We start from the raw sequence: 20,445 nt of genomic DNA, 5'->3' as shown, positions 1-20,445 counted from the left end.
CCATGGCAGATGGTAGGGCTGTGTTTCCACCCCTGGGGCAGTCGGTTCCAAGAGTACTGGACGCCCCTCCAAGTGAAAGCAAACTGTGGCCTGCATTCTGCTGCCAAAGGGATTGAGAAAAATGCATTGGCAATGTCAATTGTGGCATCCCACTTGGCTGCCTTTGACTCCAGTTCATATTGAAGTTCTAGCATGTCCGGTACGGCAGCACTCAATGGTGGTGTGACTTCGTTCAGGCCACGATAGTCTACTGTTAATCTCCACTCTCCATTAGACTTTTGCACTGGCCATATGGGGCTATTAAAGGGTGAGCGGGTCCTGCTGATCACTCCTTGGCTCTCCAGTCTACGGATCAGCTTATGGATGGGAATCAAGGAGTCTCGGTTGGTGCGATATTGCCGCCGGTGCACTGTTGTGGTCGCAATTGGCACTTGTTGTTCTTCGACCTTCAGCAACCCCACAACAGAAGGATCCTCCGAGAGACCGGGTAAGGTGGACAGCTGCTTAATTTCCTCTGTCTCCAAGGCAGCGATACCAAAAGCCCATCTATACCCTTTTGGGTCTTTGAAGTACCCTCTCCTGAGATAGTCTATGCCAAGGATGCATGGAGCCCCTGGACCAGTTACAATGGGGTGCTTTTGCCACTTCCTCCCAGTCAGGCTGATTTCAGCTTCCAGCATAGTTAACGCTTGGGATCCTCCTGTCACTCCAGAAATAGAAATGGGTTTCACCCCTTGATACCTTGATGGCATCAGAGTACACTGTGCACCGGTATCTACTAGAGCCTTATACTCCTGTGGGACTGATGTGCCAGGCCATCTGATCCACACAGTCCAGTAAACCCGATTATCCCTCTCCTCCACCTGGCTGGAGGCAGGGCCCCTCTAATAGTGATCACAAAATTCTGCACTTCTGTCTTGTAGAAAGGGATTAGTATTCCTTATCACAGGAGCTGGAGTAAAATCAGCTCTTTCCCTCCATCTGGGAAACTGCTTGCCAGAGACTGGAGCAGCAGCTCTTCTGGGAGGATCATCCTTGACCATTGTTCTCTTCAGTTCACGCACCCGTTGCTCCAGAGCTGAAGTAGGTTTTCCATCCCACTTTCTCATGTCTTCTCCGTGATCCCACAGGTAAAACCATAGGGTGGCCCGTGGCGTGTACCTCCTATATTTTCTTTCTCGAGCAGTAGGGCGCCTTCTGTTAATAGCTGAGACATGGGTTGGTACGCGTGGGGAGCTGGATAGATCGGATAAATCGTCTCTCAATTGTTTGAACTCCTGGGACAGTTTTTCCACAGCTGAAATGATGGAAGGGGTGAGATTGTCTTCGAACTCTCGGAGTTGATGAATCAGGCAATCCACTGTTGGTGATACTCTGTCATTCCAGGTCATTGATGCCAATGTGTGGGCATATGATGATGGCGCACTCCGTGTAAGTTTCCGCCACATGGGTCGTGTACATTCGACTTCATCTGGATCTACTGATGTGTTCCTGGCATCCGGCCTACGATAGATCATCTCTATAATGGCTGATTCCCTCAGGGACTGGATGCCTTTCTCTATCGTGGTCCATTTGGCTGAGCGATTCATAATATCATCTTTGTAGGGAAACCTTTCCTTCACAGCTGCCAGGAGCCGCCTCCAAAGACTGAGGGCTCGCTTCTCTCTTGCAATCGCTTTGTCAATTCCTCCTTCCTTAGCAAGTGATCCCAGCTGCTTGGCTTCCCTACCTTCTAGTTCGTGACCGTCGGCCCCATTGTCCCAGCATCGGAGCAACCAGGTGACAATGTGCTCCCCTGGAAGACGGGTGAAATCTTTTCACATATTCCGCAGTTCGGTTGAGGTCCGGGGTCGAGAAGTGACCTCTTCTTCTTCTTCCTCTTCCTCTGACCCACGTAGTAGTAACTCTTGTTCAGATGCTGTTGCATGTAGTAATGGCATTGGGTCTTCATCTTTCTTCACTTCGCGGGTTGCTCTTTGTGCCTCTCGTCTGCTTTTGCTTACAGGGGCAACAGACATTGTCACAAACTGGACATTTGGTTTAGCTGCAGTGTTTGTCACTGTGGTTGGAGTGGCTGCAGTGTCTGCCACTAGGATTGGAGTGGTTGCAATGTCTATTGCTGGGGTTGGTGCAGCTGTTGTGCTTGGGAGTTGAGTAACACCAACAGCTGCATTATCTGTTGCTGTCGGGGTTTGAGTAGCTACTGTGCTTGTCACTGGGGTTGGTGTAGCTGCGGTGCTTGGAGTAGCTATATTGTCTGTTGCTGTCGGGGTTTGAGTAGCTACTGTGATTGTCACTGGGGTTGGTGTGGCTGCGGTGCTTGGAGTAGCCACATTGTCTGTTGCTGTCGGGGTTTGAGTAGCTGCTGTGCTTGTCACTGGGGTTGGTGTAACTGCTTTATTTGAAGTTGGAGTAGTTGCGTTGTCTGTTGTGGTCAGGGTTTGAGTAGCTGTTGTGCTTGTCACTGGGGTTGATGTAGCTGCTGTACTTGGAGTAGCTGTGTTGTCTGTTGTGGTCAGGGTCTGAGTAGCTGCTGTACTTGGAGTAGCTGTGTTGTCTGTTGTGGTCAGGGTCTGAGTAGCTGCTGTGCTTGTAGTTGGCATAGCTGCATTGTCTGTTGCTTTGCCATCAGATCCAGAGACATTTTTTTCCCTTTGAAGGTGCTGGATAGTGTTGAGCAGGGCTCTGTAGGCGTAGGCCAAGCCCCAGCACGTTGCAGCGAGTTGTCCCTCTCTGGTATAACCAGGACGACAGCACACCTCGTTTAAGTGTTTTACTAGTTTTTCCGGATGTTGCACTTGTTCAGTGGTGAAGTTCCAAAGCACTGGAGAGGCCCACTGGCCTAGATACTTGCCCATACTATCCCACACACCCTGCCGCTCATAACTGTCCAGCCTCAGGGAAAATCTCCTGGTGGTCCTCCTATATCGTCGTCTAACCCTAGACCAGATTCGAACCTGATACTGCTGGATTTTTGAGATTAAATGAAATAGGATGTTCCTACGACGGGATGGCCATGGGTAAAACACACTCCGTATGTTTGCCAACATGCTGATCCCCAGCACAATCAGCAGGCAGGTTTCAAGGGTACTCAAAGGCCATCTAAAACCTTCAGAACTCTCAACTGCTGTTGCAAATAGGCTGGTGGGGGAACGGGGGGTGAAAGAGAATGCTTCCTTCGTAAGTTTACCCCCCGAGGAGAAAAAAAAAGATATGCAATTGCTAAAATATTTGATTATATACCTCCCAATGTATAGAGGTGATGGCCACGCTGGAAGCACAAACCAGACCAGTTTCATGATCAATGAGTCTATTGTATTACAAGTCATTACCATGAAGTACAGTGAAACAAGAACCTTAGCCCAGGCCCCCCAGCCGATAAACGCTAAAACAGCAAATAGTGGCTGTAAGTAAGGTACAACATGCTGAAACTCTGAGATCAAGCGCAACACGTCTGAGAGCCAAATAATCACCATTGTGATGAGTAGTAACAATGAATGCTTATCACAAATATGATTAGACACACTCTGGTCAGATCTGTCGTTATCTCAACCTTTCGGGCCCCACGTTGGGCACCAAAAAGAACTGTCGTGGTTTGAGCCCAGCCGGTAACTCAGAACCACACAGCCGCTCACTCACTCCCCCCCCTTCTTCCTCCCCCCGCTCCCGGAGGGATGGGGAGGAGAATGGGAAGAATGTAACTCCCACGGGTTGAGATAAGAGCAGTCCCGCAACTAAGGTATAATACAAACCACTACTGCTACTGCCAATGATAATAATGATTAGTGAAATAACAAGGGGAGAGGATACAATTGCTCACCACCCACCGACCGATACCCAGCCCGACCCGAGCAGTGATCTGGGCCTTCCAGGTAACTCCCCCCAGTTTATATACTGGGCATGACGTGCTGTGGTATGGAATACCCCTTTGGCTAGTTTGGGTCAGGTGTCCTGTCTCTGCTTCCTCCCAGCTTCCCCTCCTCCCTGGCAAAGCATGAGACTGAGAAAGTCCTTGGTCAGAGTAAACATTACTTAGCAACAAGTAAAACCATCGGTGTTATCAGCGTTGTTCCCAGGCTGAAAGTTAAAAAACACAGCACTGCACCAGCTACTAAGAAGGAGAAAAATGACTGCTATAGCTGAACCCAGGACATCAGGCCACAAGCAGCCAATTTCTCCAGGGGAATGCTGTGGGAGACAGTGTCAAATGCTTTACTAAGGTCCAAAAAGACAATGTCTACAGCCTTTCCCTCATCAACCAGGCAGGTCGCCTTGTTGTAGAAGGAGATCAGGTTGGTCAAGCAGGACCTGCCCTTCCTGAACCCATGCTGACTGGGCCTGATTCCTCCATTTTCCCGCACGTGCTGTGTGATCTCACTTTAGGATGATTTGCTCCATGACCTTCCCCAGCACTGAGGTCAGGCTGACAGGCCTGTAGTTTCCAGGGTCATTCTTCCTGCCCTTTTTGTAGAGAGGTGTCACATTGGCCAACCTCCAATCCTCTGGGACCTGCCCATTAGACCAGGACTGCTGATAAATGATGGAGAGTGGCTTAGCAAGCTCCTCTGCCAGCCCCTTCAGCACTCTTGGGTGGAACCCATCTGGCTTCATAGACTTGTGTACATCTAAGTGGAACAGGAGGTCACCATTTCTTCCTGGATTATGGGGACTTCCATCAGCTCCCCATCTCTGTCATCCAACTCAGGGGACTGTGTACCCTGAGGATGGCTGGTGTGACTATTAAAGACTGAGGCAAAGGTGGTGTTAAGTACCTTAGCCTTTTCTTCATCCTTGGTGACTAGGTTTCCCATGGTATACAATAAAGGATGAAGGTTCTCCTTGGTCCTCCTTTTATTGCTAATATATTTGTAAAAATAATGCTTGTTATCTTTTATGGCAGTGGCCAGATTTAGTTCCAGCTGTGCCTTTGCCTTTCTAATTTTCTCCCTACATAACCTAACAACATCCTTATACTCCTTATGGGGGGACAGTCCCTTCTTCCACAGGCAATATATTCTCCTTTTTTTCTCAAGTTCCAGTAGTATCTCACTCTTCAGCCAGGCTGGTCTCTTCCTCACAGGTTTGATTTTTGGCACTTGGGGACTGCCTGCTCCTGCACCTTGAGGATTTCATTCTTGAAGAGTGTCCAGCCTTCCTGGACCCCTTTGTCCTTCAGTACTGTTTCTCAAGAGATTCTCCCAACCAGCATCCTAAACAGGCCAAAGTCAGCCCTCGGGAAGTCTAAGGTGGTGGTTTTGCTGACCTTTTTCTTGACTTCTCCAAATTGTATCAGTTCATTGTATTGCTTTGCCCAAGACAGCCTCCAATCATCTCGAGTCCTTCTCTGTTCATGAACAGCAAATCTAGCCAGGTATCTCCCCAGTTGGCTCACTCACCACCTGGGTCAGGAAGTTATCTAAGAACCTTCTGTTTTTTTTCCTCTCTGCTGTATCATACTTCCAGCAGACATCTGGTAAGTTGAAGTCCCCCATGAGAACAAGGGCTAGCGATCGTGAAACCTCCCAGTCGTTTGAATAATGCTTCATCTGTAGCTTCATCCTGGTTGGGTGGTCTATAACAGACTCCTACAAGGATATCTGCTTGGTTGGTCTTCCCCCTGATCTTCACCCACAAACATTCAACCTTCTCACAACAATGAGTTCCAGGCAGTCAATGCACTCCATGACATACAATGCAACCCCACCACCTCTCTTTTCTTGCCTATCCCTTCTGAAGAGCCTGTAGCCGTCCACTGAAGCACTCCAATCATGTGAATCATCCCACCACATTTCTGTAATGGCGACTGTGTCATGATTTTCCTGCTGCACAGTGGCTTCCAGCTCCTCCTGTATGTTGCCTATGCTGTGGACATTGGCATAGAAGCATTTAAGTTGCCCTGTGGATATAGCCTCCAACAGTGGCATGCTACCCCATGGCTCATTTCTAGTGAGCCTGGTTTTATCCCCTTCCCCCTTCAAACCTAGTTTAAAGCCCTCTCCATGAGCCCTGATAGCTCCTGAGCTAGGATCCTTTTCTCCCTATGGGAAACATATGCTGTGCCCCACACCACTGCCTGGAACGCTATCCTGGGCATTGAGAAACAAGTCTTGTGGCAACACGGCACCCCAGAAAGAATTGAGTCAGACAATGGGACTCATTTCCGGAATAACCTCATAGACACTTGGGCCAAAGAGCATGGCATTGAGTGGGTATATCACATCCCCTACCATGCACCAGCCTCTGGGAAAATCGAACGGTACAATGGGCTGTTAAAAACTACCCTGAGAGCAATGGGTGGTGGGACTTTCAAACACTGGGATACACATTTACCAAAAGCCACCTGGTTGGTCAACACGAGGGGATCTGCCAACAGGGCTGGCCCAGCCAACAAGAACTTTTACGTACTGTAGAGGGGGATAAAGTTCTTGTGGTGCACATAAAGAATTTGTTGGGGAAGACAGTCTGCGTTATTCCTGCTTCAGGTAAAGGCAAACCCAGTCGTGGGATTGCTTTTGCTCAGACACCCTGATATACTTGGTGGGTAATGCTGGAAGATGAGGACTGTGGCTTAGCAACTTCATCTGCCAGGTCCCTCAGGGCCTGCAGATGGATGTTTCACACCACAATTGGGATATACAAGTGCCAGAAGTGGTCTCCATTGTCAATAACTGTTGGAGAAATTATGGGAACCCAAAGATTCAAGCGTTTTGTTCTACTGGGACATTAACGGGTGACACCCCCATACCTGATGATCAAAGGGGTAAATTCCCATTGAGAACTCATGCGGGACAACCAGTCATGGTGAAATTGCCCTCTATTGGCATTGTACCCACAACCTTAGCAAAACCCAGAGGCCTATATGCCTGGGAAGCCCTAGACAGGAACGGGAAGACCCACCATATTAGTGCCTGATGGATAATCCCTGACTTCTAACCCTAAAGCCCGGTCTCAAAGGTCCAAGGCCTAGTTTTGTTTCCTTACAAAACATGGAGATGTGGATCACCTTAATGCTTCTACTGGTGACAGGAGTAGTGGCCTGCACGAACCACCAGGACCCGGTCATCAGACATGTCAAATATCAGCTCAGTGTGGGACACAAGATGTAATTTCACCTTTCTACACCCTTCCTGATGGAGACATGAGGTGGAGTTGGACATTTTCAAGGAGGGTCTATGCCCCACAAATGGTGGGACTGCACCCCAAGAAGCCAGTGGGAAGTGTGGCAGGAAGCCTCAACACTAAAGAAAGGGTGTATGTGGAGTTTTGAATCTGTTGATAGATGACTGTTGTGTTCAAATTCCAAAATTTGTTTTATGATAAGTTGTATTAAGCGGGTGATGGTAAGATCAGTAAAATAATTGGAGAATAATGATCCACAGTGAGCATTAAGACTCACCAAGACTGCGCTCTCTTTTAACTTTGGAGGCAAGAGGTGACTGTACCACCACTCCAAGGAAACCAGTTGAATCACGACTGTGGTCATGGGGTGGATTGTGTGGCGGGTACCTCAGCCCTGACAAAAGCCCTGACAAGGACCTGAAAAGCCCGTGAAAGCTTCCCCCCCACCAGACAAGAGCCTGGGAAAGCACCCCACGTGTACATTTCTTGTTCCACCCACATGATGGCGGTCGGTGGGTGCAAGGGCAAAGAAGTTGGGGTCTTGAGCCAATGGGGGATTACATGACCATATTTGACCACAGGTCGGATTCAACTAGGGTATAAAAGGAGCCTCGCTGGAGACCCATTTTGAGTTGGTCCTCCTTAGAGCAGTGGACCTGCATTCAGGGACACTCCCCTTAGGTTGGGGCACGTCTGAGGTAGCTCCTCGAGGTTGAGAGCCTTCCCTTTTAGGTAAGTGATTGCGCATTTTGAATCATTTGCCATAAAGTTTAAGATTCAGCAGCGTGGTGACAAATCCATGTGACATCCCAAATCTGTAAAGTTGGTGGAGCTTTAATTGAGTTTGAACAATAAATTTCATTTAGCCTCAATTTATTGGTTCCGTGACACATAGCCGACAGCCCAGCTGAAGTGCATCTACACCAATGCATGCAGCATGGGCAACAAACAGGAGGAATTGGAAGCCAGTGTGAAAGCTACAACCTGGTGGCCATTACTGAAAGTTGGTGGGACGGATCCCATGACTGGATTGCAACTATCAATGGCTATAGGCTGTTCAGAAGGGACAGGTGAGGAAGGAGGGGTGGAGGGGTTGCCTCCTTTGTCAATTAATGCATAGATTGTGAAGAGCCATGACTGAAGAACAGCCATGAGCAGGTTGACAATTTATGGGTAATAATTAGAGACTTGAGGCAACAAAGGGAACCTTGTGGTTGGTGTTTACTACAGGCCACCCGATCAAGGGGAGCCTATTGACTAAACCTTCTTACTCCAGCTACAGGAGGCATTGCACTCACAGGCTCTCATCCTGCTGGGGGACATCAACCACCTCAACATCTGCTGGAAAAGTAGCATGGTGAGCTGCAGGCAATCTAGGAGACTCCTGGAGTATATTGAGGATAACTTCTTAAGCCAGATAATAGACAGCCCTACCAGAGGGGATGTGATACTGGACCTGATGGTTGCCAATGCAAGTGAGCTAATCAGAGACCTGGACTGCAGTGATCATGCACTGGTGGAGTTCACAGTCCTGAGGGATATGGGTCAGGCAAAGAGTAATGTCAGGACCCTGAATTTTAGGAAAGCAAACTTCCAGCTGTTCAAGGAGTTAGTCAATGGGACCTCCTGGGAAACTGACCTCAGGGCTTCTACAGGTATGTCAGTCAGAAAAGGAAGGTCAAGGAAAGTGTACCCTCCTGATGAACATGACTGGCAAACTGGTAACAGACGAGGAGAAAGCTGAGGTACTCAACTTTTTTACCTCAGTCTTCACTGGCAGGCTCTTTTCTCACACCTCTCAAGTGGATGGATCTCAAGGCAGGGACTGGGGGAGCAAAGTCCCTCCCACTGTAAGAGAAGATCAGGTTCAAGACCACCTGAGGAACCTGAACATACACAATTCCATGGGACCCAATGAGATGCATCCCAGAGTCCTGAGGGAATTGGTTGATGTAGTTGCTGAGCCACTCTCCATGATATTTGAAAAGTCATGGCAGTCAAGTGAAGTCCCTGGTGACTGGAAAGTGAAACATTGCACCCATTTTTAAAAAGGGTAGAAAGGAGGACCCTGGGAACTACTGACCTGTCAGCCTCACCTCTGTGCCTGGGAAGATCATGGAACAAATCCTCCTAGAAGCTATGTTAAGGCACATGATGGACAGGGAGGTGATTTGAGACAGCCAGCATGGATGTCGTGCAGGATGGTGTCAAATGCTTTGCACGAGTCCAGATAGATGATGTCAATTGCTTTGCCTCATCCATCAGTTCTGCAGCCCCATCATAGAAGTCCACCAAATTGGTCAGGATGATTTGCCCTTGGTGAAGCCATGTTGGCTGTCACCAACCACCTTGTTGTATTTCATGCGCCTTAGCATGCTTTCCGGGAGAATCTGCTCCAAGATCCTGCCAGGCATAGGGCTGAGACTGACTAGTCTGTAGTTTCCCATGTCTTCCATTTTCCCCTTCTTGAACATGGGGATTATATTTCCCTTTTTCCAGTTGTTGGGAACTTCACCTGACTGCCATGATTTTTCAAATATGATGGACAGTAGCTTAGCAACTTCATTCGCAAGCTCATTCAGGACCCACGAATGGATTTTATCAGGTCCCACGGACTTGTGCACATTCAGGTTCCTAAGATGATCTCGAACCTGATCCTCTCCTACAGTGGGCCTAAGGTCTTCGCTCTCACATTCCCTGCATCTGCCTTCCAGGACGTGAGTGGCATGGCTAGGGCACTTACTGGTAAAAACTGAGGCAAAGAAGTCATTGAGAACCTCAGCCTTCTCCAAATCCGGGGTAGCCAGGTCTACCGTTTCCTTCCGGAGAGGGTCCACATTATCCCTAGTCTTTCTTTTGGCAGCAACATGCCTATAGAAACCCTTCCTGTTATCTTTCAAATCCCTGGCTGGACTCAATTCTAAGTGGGCCTTAGCTTTCCTGACCAGATCCCTAGCTTCCCGGACAATGTCCCTGTATACTTCCCAGACCACCTGTCCCCGCTTCCACCTTCTATAAGCTTCTTTTTTCATTCTAAGTTTTCTCAGTATTTCCATATCCATCCATGGAGGCCTCCTGGCCTTCTTTCTCCATTTCATTCTTGTCGGGACACAAAATTCCTGAGCTTGGAGCAGGTGATCCTTGAATATCATCCAGCAGTCTTGGGCCCCCCTGCCCTCTAGGGCTTTATACCATGGAACCATACTGAGCAGGTTCCTGAAGAGGTTGAAGTCTGCTCTCTTGAAGTCCAGGGTAGTGAGCTTGCTGTGTGCCCTTCTCACTGCCCTGACGATGTCGGACTCCACCATCTCATGATCACTGCAGCCAAGGCTGCCTTGGAGTGTCACATTCTCCACCAGCCCATCCCTCTTGGTGAGCACGAGGTCAAGCATGGAACTTCTCCTTATTGGCTCCTCTATTACTTGTGAGAGTAAGTTGTCTTCCACACTGTCGTGGTTTAAGCTCAGCCGGCAACCCAGAACCACACAGCTGCTCGCTCACTCCCCCCCCATTTTTTCCTCCCCCCACTCCCGGAGGGATGGGGAAGAGAATCGAAAGAATGTAAATCCCATGGGTTGAGATAAGAACAGTCCAGTAACTAAGGTTTAACACAAAACCACTACTGCTACCACCACCAATAATAATGATAAGGGAAATAACAAGGGGAGAGGATACAATTGCTCACCACCCGCCGACCGATACCCAGCCCGACCCGAGCAGCAATCTGGGCCTTCTGGGTAACTCCCCCCAGTTTATATACTGGGCATGACGTGCCATGGTATGGAATACCCCTTTGGCTAGTTTGGGTCAGGTGTCCTGTCTCTGCTTCCTCACAGGTTCACCTCCTCCCTGGCAAAGCATGAGACTGAGGAAGTCCTTGGTCAGAGTAAACATTACTTAGCAACAACTAAAAACATCGGTGTTATCAGCGTTGTTCCCAGGCTGAAAGTCAAAAACACAGCACTGCACCAGGTACTAAGAAGGAGAAAAAATGACTGCTATAGCTGAACCCAGGACAGTATCCACCCCTTATTCCATACCATTCACGTTATGCTCAGATCCCACATTTTTCAATATACCATCACTTTTGTCTCATATATATATCCCCCCACACCCACAAAGAAAGAGAGAGATATCATTCCTTAGTCCATGGACCAATCCCTATAAAGTTGCTGAATTCATCCAGTCCATGATTTCAGTCTCCATCTCTTGTAACAGTCTTTCAGGGCAGGAGGGACAGTGTGTAGTGTTGGATTGTTGCCTGCTGGTGACTCCGCCGAACTTGTCTGGTCACTGCTGAGCTCGTCTGGTTTCATCAAAGTTCATTCTTTGTTGAGGTGATGATCGGAGGGAAGTCAGGGTCAATTGCTGGCGACCTGAAGACATCTAGCTGGTGGGCTATAAAAGTGTTATAGAGCAGGCAAAAGCATATAATGGAGTTCATTGGCTGTTTTCCCCAAAATCAAATCCCCTTGAGGTACACGCTGGACTTAACAATCTTCCTGCATTATCCACCAAGTATATGGGGGGTCCCTGAGCAAAAGCAACCCCACGAGTGGGTTTGCCTTTACCTGAAGCAGGAATAACCCAGACTGTCTTCCCCAACAAATTCTTTATGTGCACCACAGGAACTTTATCCCCCTCTACAGTACGTAAAAGTTCTTGTTGGCTGGGCTAGCCCTGTTGGCAGATCCCCTTGTGTTGACCAACCAGGTGGCTTTTGGTAAATGTGTATCCCAGTGTTTGAAAGTCCCACCACCCATTGCTCTCAGGGTAGTTTTTAACAGCCCATTGTACCGTTCGATTTTCCCAGAGGCTGGTGCATGGTAGGGGATGTGGTATACCCACTCAATGCCATGCTCTTTGGCCCAAGTGTCTATGAGGTTGTTCCGGAAATGAGTCCCATTGTCTGACTCAATTCTCTCTGGGGTGCCATGTTGCCACAAGACTTGTTTCTCAAGGCCCAGGATAGTGTTCCGGGCAGTGGCGTGGGGCACAGCATATGTTTCCAGCCATCCGGTGGTTGCTTCCACCATGGTAAGTACATGGCGCTTGCCTTGGAGGGTCAATATGAGTGTGATACAGTCAATCTGACAGGCCTCCCCCCCATATTTGTACTTCAGCCATCATCCTCCATACCAGAGAGGCTTTAACCGCTTGGCTTGCTTAATTGCAGCACATGTTTCACATTCGTGAATAACCTGGGCAATAGTGTCCATTGTTAAGTCCACCCCTCGATCACGAGCCCATCTATATGTTGCATCTCTGCCTTGATGGCCTGAGGTATCATGGGCCCACAGGGCTAAAAATAATTCACCCTTATGTTCCCAATCTAAGTCCATCTGAGCCACTTCAATCTTAGCAGCTTGATCTACCTGTTGGTTGTTCTGGTGTTCCTCAGTGGCCCGACTCTTGGGTACATGAGCATCTACGTGGCGTACCTTCACCACCAGGTTCTGCACCCGGGCAGTGACATCTTGCCACAATGCAGCAGCCCAGATGGGTTTAGCTCTGTGTTGCCAGTTGCTCTGCTTCCATTGCTGCAACCACCCCCACAGGGCATTTGCCACCATCCATGAGTCAGTATAGAGATAAAGTACTGGCCGTTTTTCTCATTCAGCAATGTCCAAGGCCAGCTGGATGGCTTTCACCTCTGCAAACTGACTCGATCCACCCTCTCCTTCAGCAGTTTCTGCAGTTTGTTGTAGGGGACTCCGTACAGCTGCCTTCCATCTCCGACGCTTCCAAAGCACTGGAGGGGCCCACTGGACTTAGACACTTGCCCATACTGTCCCACACACCCTGCCACTCACGACTGTCCAGCCTTGGGGAAAATCTCTCGGTGGTCCTCCTATTTCGTCATCTAACCCTAGACCAGACCTGAACCCGACAATGCATAACTTTTGAGATGAGACGAAATAGGGTGTTCCCAGGGTGGGCTGGCCATGCGTAATACACATGCCATATGTGTGCCAACATGCTGATCCCCAGCACAAGCAGCAGGCAGGTCTCAAGGGTATTCAAAGGCCATCCAAAATCTTTAGAACTCTCAAATGCTGCTGTAAATAGCCTGGTGGGGGAGCGGGGGGTGTAACGGAATGTCTCCTTTTTAGGTTGACTCCCCAAGGAAAAAAAAAAAGATATGTAATTGCTAAAAAATTTCATTATATACGTCTCAAAGTATAGAGGTGATGACCACGCTGGGAACACAAGCCAGGCCAGTTTCATGATCAGTGAGTCTATTGTATTACAAGTCATTACCATGAAGTGCAGTGAAACAATAACCTTAGCCCAGGCCCCCCAGCCGATAAACACTAAAACAGCAAATACTAGCTGTAAGCTTACTTAACTCCCCCCAGTTTATATACTGGGCATGACGTGCTGTGGTATGGAATACCCCTTGGCTAGTTTGGGTCAGGTGTCCTGTCTCTGCTTCCTCCTGGCTACCCCTCCTCCCTGGCAGAGCATGAGTCTGAGAAAGTCCTTGATCGGAGTAAACATTACTTAGCAAGAACTAAAAACGTTGGTGTTATCAGCGTTGTTCCCAGGCTGAAAGTCAAAAACACAGAACTGCACCAGCTACTAAGAAGGAGAAAAAATGACTGCTACAGCTGAACCCAGGACATACACAATCGAGGAACCTCCTGGATTGCTTGTGCTGGGCCGTACCGTCCCTCCAACAGATATCGGGGTGGTTGAAGTCCTCCATGAGGGTAAGGGCCTGCAAGCATGAAGCTGCTCCTATCTGTCTATAGAGGGCTTCATCTGCACAGTACTTGTGATCAGGCAGCCTGTAGCAGACCCCCACAGTAATGTTCCCCATCGCAGTTCTCCCTTTGTCCCTAACCCACAACCTCTCAGTTGGCCCATCTCCCGTCCCCAGGCAGAGTTCCATACTCTCCAGCCAGTGATTGACATAAATAGCTACACCCCCTCCCTGTCTGCCCAGCCTGTCTCTCCTAAAGAGCCTATAATCTTCCATTCCAACACTCCCGTCTTAGGAGCCATCCCACGCTGTTTCTGTAATTCCAATAATATCATATCCCTGTAGACGTGTACGCATCTCTAATTCCTCTTGTTTATTCCCCATATTACGTGTGTTTTTGTATAGAGGCATCTGAGCTGAGCTTCGAATAAAGCCGACACATTGGCTGGAGCGGCTGAAATAATAGCTCTGCATTGCTCTCAGCATTCATTACAGGTGCTGGCATCTGACTGGTAGGGATGGATTGGTCCCCCCCTCCCCCAACAAATCTAGTTTAAAGCTGCCTTGATCAGCCTGGCAAGTCTCCTACCAAAACAACTCTTCCCCTTCTTTATCGGATCGGCCTCATCAGCCTCCAGTAGACCCAGCTTCCCAAAGCGAGTCCCATGGTCTAAGTAACCAAACCCTTTGACTATGGCACCACCCTTCTAACCATTTGTTAACCTGCCAGATCCGCCTGACCTTTCCAAGGTCCTCTCCTTTGACCTGGAGGATTGATGAAAAAACTATCTGAGCCCCAGAGCCCCGAACCACCTCTCCCAGGGCTCTATAGTCCTTAATGTTTCCCAGGCTACTGCTGTCAATATCACAGGCACCCACATTAACCACTAAAAGTGGGTAATAGCAGGAGACCTCCATGGATGTATAAGGAGCTGCTGAGGAAACTTAGAGGGGAAAAAAGAAGCTTATAAAAGGTGGAAGCGAGGACAGGTGGCCTGGGAAGAATACAGGGATATTGCCTGGGAAGCTAGGGACCAGGTTAGGAAAGCTAAAGCCCAGCTAGAATTAAATCTGACAAGGGATGTGAAAGATAACAGGAAAGGCTTCTATAGGTATGTATCAAATAAAAGACAGACTAGGGACAACATGGGCCCTCTCCGGAAGCTATCGGGAGAGATGACTACCATGGATTTGGAGAAGGCTGAGGTTCTCAATGACTTCTGTGCCTCAGTCTTCAATGGCAAATGCTCTGACCACACCACCCAAGTCTTGGAAGGCAGATGCAGGGACTGCGAGGATGAAGCCCACTGTAGGAGAGGATCAGGTTCGAGACCATCTTAAGAACCTGAACGTGCACAAGTCCATGGGACCTGATGAAATCCATCCATGGGTCCTGAAGGAGCTGGTGAATTAAGTTGCTAAGCCACTGTCCATCATATTTGAAAAATCCTGGCAGTCAGGTGAAGTTCCCGATGACTGGAAGAAGGGTAATATAACCCCCATTTTCAAGAAGGGTGTTCCAGGGATCGAAGGATTCTGGGTGGAGAAGGAACGTGAGCCAGACACACACATCCCCCAAACTGCTAGAAAGTTTATTACAAGATCCAGAGATATAACAAGCTAGAAAGAGAGATAACTAAAGGCTACCAAAGAATAGATCAGGCACAGATTCTTACCGACCCACACACTTGTCCAATGACCAGAAGGCCAGCTCCGAGGTGCATTGTGAAGAGATGGGGTGGCAGGCACTACTTTAGCAGGTGTCCCTGTGGAGGCAACGTCAACCTCGGTGGTAGTTGGATCCGCCTTCTCGATCTCTCTCGAACCCCGGGCTTTTATATGTCAAAAAGTGCAGACTCATCCTGACGCAGGGGGACAGCCTGTGCCAGGAGGAGTGGCCTTGTTGGCTCTTTTTTCTGCACACATTCTAGATGATCGGGGTGGTCCACCACGGACCAATTCCACAGTGTTAGACCCATCTAACACAAAGGGGAAAATGGAAGACCCGGGGAACTACAAACCAGTCAGTCTCACCTCTGTGCCTGGCAAAATCTTGGAGCAGATTCTCCTGGAAAGCATGCTAAGGCACATGAAAAACAACGAGGTGGTTGGTGACAGCCAACATGGCTTCACTAAGGGCAAATCCTGCCTGACCAATTTGGTGGCCTTCTATGATGGGGCTATGGAACTGATGGAGAGGGGCAGAGCAGTTGACGTCATCTACCTGGACTTGTGCAAAGTGTTTGACACTGTCCCACAAGACATCCTTGTCTCTAAATTGGAGAGACATGGATTTGAATAGATGGACCACTCAGTGGATAAAAAACTGGCTCGATGGCCGCACGCAAAGAGTTGTGGTAAATGGCTCGATGTCCACTTGGAAAACAGTAATGAGTGGTGTCCCTCAGGGATCGGTGTTGGGACCTGTCTTGTTCAACATCTTTGTCAGCGACATGGACAGTGGGATTGAGTGCGCCCTCCGCAAGTTTGCCAACAACACCAAGCTGTGTGGTTCGGTTGATACGCTGGAGGGAAGGGATGCCATCCAGAGGGACCTTGACACGCTTGTGAGGTGGGCCGATGCCAACCTTATGAAGTTGAACCAAACCAAGTGCAAGGTCCTACACCTGGGTCGGGGCAATCCCAGGCACAGCTACAGGTTGGGTGGAGAAGAGATTCAGAGCAGCCCTGCAGAGAAAGACTTAGGCATGTTGGTTGACGAGAAGCTTAACATGAGCCGGCAGTGTGCGCTTGCAGCCCAGAAAGCCAACCGTATCCTGGGCTGCATCAAAAGAAGCGTGACCAGCAGGTCGAAGGAGGTGATCCTGCCCCTCTACTCTGCTCTCGTGAGACCTCACTTGGAGTATTGTGTACAGTTCTGGTGTCCTCAATATAAAAAGGACATGGAGCTGTTGGAGCAAGTCCAGAGGAGGGCCACGAGGATGATAAGAGGGCTGGAGCACCTCCCGTATGAAGACAGGCTGAGAGAGTTGGGGCTGTTCAGCCTGGAGAAGAGAAGGCTGTGTGGAGACCTCATAGCAGCCTTCCAGTATCTGAAGGGGGCCTGCAAGGATGCTGGGGAGGGACTCTTCCTTAGGGACTGTAGTGATAGGACAAGGGGTAATGGGTTCAAACTTAAACAGGGGAAGTTTAGATTAGATATAAGGAAGAAGTTCTTTACTGTGAGGGTGGTGAGGCATTGGAATGGGTTGCCCAAGGAAGTTGTGAATGCTCCATCTCTGGCACTGTTCAAGGCCATGTTGGATGGAGTCTTGGGTGACATGGTTTAGTGCGAGGTGTCCCTGCCCATGGCAGGGGTGTTGGAACTAGATGATCTTAAGGTCCTTCTTTCCATCCCTAACTATTCTATGATTCTATGATTCTATGACTTACTAGACCAGGCAGCCTCTCAGCAACATCTCTAATCTGAGCCCCCAGTAGGCAACATACCTCCCTTGAGATTGGGTCAGGCTGACAGATGGGTGCCTCCATACCTTTCAGAGTCACCTACTACTATGCCCCACCACTTTTTCCTGGATGCACTAGCAATCCTCTTTATTGGTGCGGCAGCTGGTTGTTCCTCCAGTGTGGTGGATGTTGCCTTATTAGCCCCCTGCAGAGTTGTGAAGGTTTCTGGGTGAGGACATTAGATGTTGGGTTTTGGAGGAAGCCCCTTGCTTTTATTTATCCTCTTCTTTTTTTGTTGCTGTCAGTTTGTTTGGGGGTTTTTTGTGATAAGTTCCCAACCTCCTGGATTAATGCCCTCATTCTTTTTTGTTTGTGCTAGGGCAGATGCTTGTGGCCCCTGCACAGTTTGGGCTTGGAGCCAGCAGTCCAGCTCCCTCTCAGCTTCCCTGGTGTCTCTTAGTCTATTGACAGTCTCCCACAGCTCAGCCACCTGCTGCAGGAGGTCCTCCACCAGGGCCCACTGTGTACAGCCCTGCCCACTATGCACCCTTGCCTCAAGAGACACGTGGAGGCACTTTCTACAATGAGGGCTGCACCGCAGCCTCCCCTTTCATCAGCTCTGTCTAGGCGGCGACATTAACCACTGCCAGGGTAGCCAGTGCATTGCTCCCAGACAGGCCCGAGCCCTGGTGCAAGCGCTCGCTGTCACGCTCACCGCGCCCACACAAACCTCCAAACTACACTCCTCGTAGCTCATCTTCCCAAGGGTGGTGTTTTATCCGGTCAGGGGTGGTGCCGTCCCTCCTGGCACCGCCCCCTATGAGTCAGCTGCTCGCATCAGCAGAGCTGCCAGCTCCTGGGCAAGTCCTGATGAGGACTTGGGGCTCCCTTGGTGGCTCTTGCTGTTCAGGATCGAGACTCCTGGACGCTGTGTTTTCCCCATGTATTTTCCGTGGTCTGTCTCAGTGCAGTTATAACCCATCCTGCTGATGTTAATTGCATTTGCTAAAGATAAATTTTTCTATTCTCCTTTTCCCATATTCTGCCTGCATTCATGCTCAGGGTGTTTCTGCAAATGCTCAAAGTGCTTTTTTAACTCCTTGCCTTGTACTGATGGCCTCACCAGGGCCACCAGACTCATCATAGACTGTCCTCACCCTTCTTGGCACCAAATGGCCTACTAAGCCTCTCCCTGGTGGTTCACCCTGTTTTGCCTTTTGCTCTGGATGTACCTTCCCAACTGGAAAATGAAGTATCCAAGCTAAGCAGGCAAGAACAAGAACCTGGGGTAGATGCTACTGAGAAACTGCCTGAGCAGCCAGGCATAGGTGGCAGTATCATCAAGGCTTTAAGTGCCAAGGAGACAAACTGCAGTCAGATACAGGTATGCCATGAAAGGTAACATGAGGCTACATACTGAAGTCATGTATTTCTTATCTGCACATACACTGAATGCTGTGTCTGATTTTGCATTGGTGTATTTGAGGGAGAGTAGGGTGCACAAGAGGAGCAGAGTGGCATGGTGAAAGACAGCGAATCTCACATCAGGAGTAGGAAGAAATCTCTCTCCAGTTCTTTCAATGCAGGAGGTAAATTTGGCTTTAAGGGGCAGTGGGGAAAAAAGGAAGTAGGTCAGGAAAAGGGAGTTTGGCTATAACTGAGTCACTGCTTGGGAATGGCCTCCGCGACACACATTGTGGCAATTCCGTGGATCTGAAGCCAAAAGTGGCTCTAAATTAATGGTGGCTTGGCCATGAGGTGGGCAGCTGTGCTGGTACAGGGCCGCCAGGCAGTGGCAGTTCCCAGCTGCAGGAGGCAGGAAGCCAGCAGGTTTGCCCATGTCCCAATCAGTGGGTCACTTCTCAAGACTCGAGACAATTATGAAGCTGTACAAAACCCAGACTTTGCCCTCAGGAGCTCCCCGAAGGTGGGATTCATGGGGTTGATCAGGAGCCTCTCTGTTCTATGAGCACGATGCTGTGTAATGCTCAGGGTCAGGAAGACTGACTGCCTTTGGCGCTGGGGAATAGACAATGAAAGGGATGATGTTTGAGAATGGGGCCCCAGTAGCCTGAAATGTGTCCATGTGTCAGGAACCCTATCACCAGTAAATGTAACTGCCTTTTTAAAAGATTTGTCCTGAAATACAGCAGCTCCTGGAAAGTCCTGATGGTGCTGGAAGCCCAGCTGAGGCCTGTTCTGCAAACAGGCAAGGTACTGTCCTGGGTTCAGCTATAGCAGTCATTTTTTCTCCTTCTTAGTAGCTGGTGCAGTGCTGTGTTCTTGACTTTCAGCCTGGGAACAACGCTGATAACACCGATGGTTTTAGTTGTTGCTAAGTAATGTTTATTCCAACCAAGGACTTTCTTAGTCTCATGCTCTGCCAGGGAGGAGGTGAACCTGTGAGGAAGCAGAGACAGGACACCTGACCCAAACTAGCCAAAGGGGTATTCCATACCATGGCATGTCATGCCCAGTATATAAACTGGGGGGAGTTACCCAGAAGGCCCAGATCGCTGCTCGGGTCGGGCTGGGTATCGGTTGGCAGGTGGTGAGCAATTGTATCCTCTCCCTTTGTTATTTCCCTTATCATTATTATTATTAGTGGTAGCAGTAGTGGTTTTGTGTTATACCTTAGTTACTGGACTGTTCTTATCTCAACCCGTGGGAGTTAGTTACATTCTTTTGATTTTCCTCCCCATCCCTCTGGGAGGGGGGGGGAGGAAGAAGGGGGGGGAGTAAGCGAGCAGCTGCATGGTTCTGAGTCACCGGCTGGGCTCAAACCACGACAGTTCTTTGTGGCGCCCAACATGGGGCACGAAGGGTTGAGATAAGGACAGATCTGACCAGAGTGTGTCTAATCATATTTGTGATAAGGGATAGTAATCCCTTTCTACAAGACAGAAGTGGACAATCTTATGATCACTATTAGAGGGGCCCTGCCTCCAGCCAGGTGGAGGAGAGGGACAATAGGGTTTACTGGACTGTGTGGATCAGATGGCCTGGCACATCAGTCCCACAGGAGTATAAGGATCTAGTAGATGCCGGTGCACAGTGTACCCTGTTGCCATCAAAGTATCAAGGAGTGGAACTCATTTATATTTCTGGAGTGACAGGAGGATCCCAAGAGTTGACTGTACTGGAAGCTGAAATCAGCCTGACTGGGAGGAAGTGGCAAAAGCACCCCATTGTGACTGGTCCAGGGGCTCCAT

This window comes from Strigops habroptila, chromosome W (genome assembly GCF_004027225.2).
Source record: "Strigops habroptila isolate Jane chromosome W, bStrHab1.2.pri, whole genome shotgun sequence".
Classification (NCBI taxonomy): domain Eukaryota; kingdom Metazoa; phylum Chordata; class Aves; order Psittaciformes; family Psittacidae; genus Strigops; species Strigops habroptila.
This window is presented reverse-complemented; position numbering follows the sequence as displayed.